The sequence below is a fragment of the Gavialis gangeticus genome, unplaced genomic scaffold (genome assembly GCF_001723915.1).
Source record: "Gavialis gangeticus isolate Ggan-Ray unplaced genomic scaffold, GavGan_comp1, whole genome shotgun sequence".
Taxonomy (NCBI): Eukaryota; Metazoa; Chordata; order Crocodylia; family Gavialidae; genus Gavialis; species Gavialis gangeticus.
In genome coordinates, this window is record NW_017728994.1 from 63,707,567 (window position 1) to 63,709,059 (window position 1,493).

A 1,493-nucleotide genomic window follows, 5' to 3' on the forward strand; every position below is an offset into this window, starting at 1 on the left:
ATGTGAAAGTCTGAGGGATACAAGGAAGAAGCCTAGTTCAGAGGCTACCAGGAACCAGCACTCTCCCCAGCATAGATTAGGGGTGTGTAGATGAAACGGGGGCCCTAAATTGAAGTGGTGGGTTTTAAAAAACACTGCTTCAATTTAGGGCTGATTTAAACCCCCGTGTCATGCACACACACTGCACTTTCCTACCTCTTCAGCGGGGAAAGGAGGGTGAGTTGCCAGCTGATGAAGCAGTCCCTGGGCTGCGGGGGTTGGGGGGACTGGTGCTTCCTTCTGTGGCAGCAGCATTTCCACCCCCCCTCCCCCCAGGGTGCACCCACCTGCAGACACCCAGGGGGCACTGCACCCATGGACAGAAGCACCAGGCCCCTGTGCAGCTCGGGCAGGCTTGAGGGGGGAGGGGGTAGTGGTAGATCAGGCTCACCACTTTTCTTGGGTGGAGCCTGTTTCCCCAATCAGCTGCCAGGCTGCCTACAGGGCCTCCTGCAGAGCCACAGAGCTGCACGGAGCCTGGTGCTTTGCGGCTGCAGCAGCAGCAAACTAAAACACCTGGAAGGAGTTTCAGTTTGCTGTGCCCCAAGTCATTTAAGGCACACTATGCTGTTGAATTTCCTACAGCGGCTGGAATTAATCCGCTGTACGTTGCTGAGGTGTGTAAAGACCTACACCATTAAAGCGGTGCAAAAGCATTTAGCCTGCTTAAAAGTGTTGTGCACACATCTCTTGTTTCATCTTACACATGGCCTAGGACATCCTTCAATGCTGCCATAACTTCAGTGATCCGTGGAAACTTTGCACAGAGGGAGAATCATAACACTATAAGTTTTTCAACCATGTCCCCTGTTACCCACAATCTGCTGTTCCAACCCTGTCCCCTGTTCCCATCTATAAACTCGACAGGGGGGAACCAGCGGAAAATAGGTGAGGCTCTGTTCCCCCGGGCATCACCTGGGGTAACAAGGAATAATGGCCATAAATTTACTGAGAGTAGGTTCAGGCTTGATATTAGTTTCACAGTTTCATAGTTGGTAGGGTTGGAAGGGATATGAGCAGATCATCAAGTCCGACCCCCTGCCATGGCAAGAAAGAGTACTGGGGTCAAATGACCCCAGCAAGGTGTTCATCTAGCCTCCTCTTAAAGACCCCCAGGGTAGGAACCAGCACCACTTCGCTTGGAAGTTGGTTCCAGATCCTAGCCACCCTGACTGTGAAGTAGCGCTTCCTGATATCTAATCTAAATCTACCCTCTGCCAGCTTGTGACCATTATTTCTAATCACTCCTGGGAGTGCTCAGGGGAACAGGGACTCCCCCAATGCCTGCTGGTCCCCTCTGATTAGTTTGTATATTGCCACTAGATCCCCCCTCAGCCTTCTCTTGTGGAGGCTGAACAGGTTCAGGTCCCTTAGCCTTTCCTCGTAGGGCCTGCCCTGCTGCCCCCGATCATGCAAGTGGCCCTTCTCTGGACCCTCTCCATGTTGTCCACATT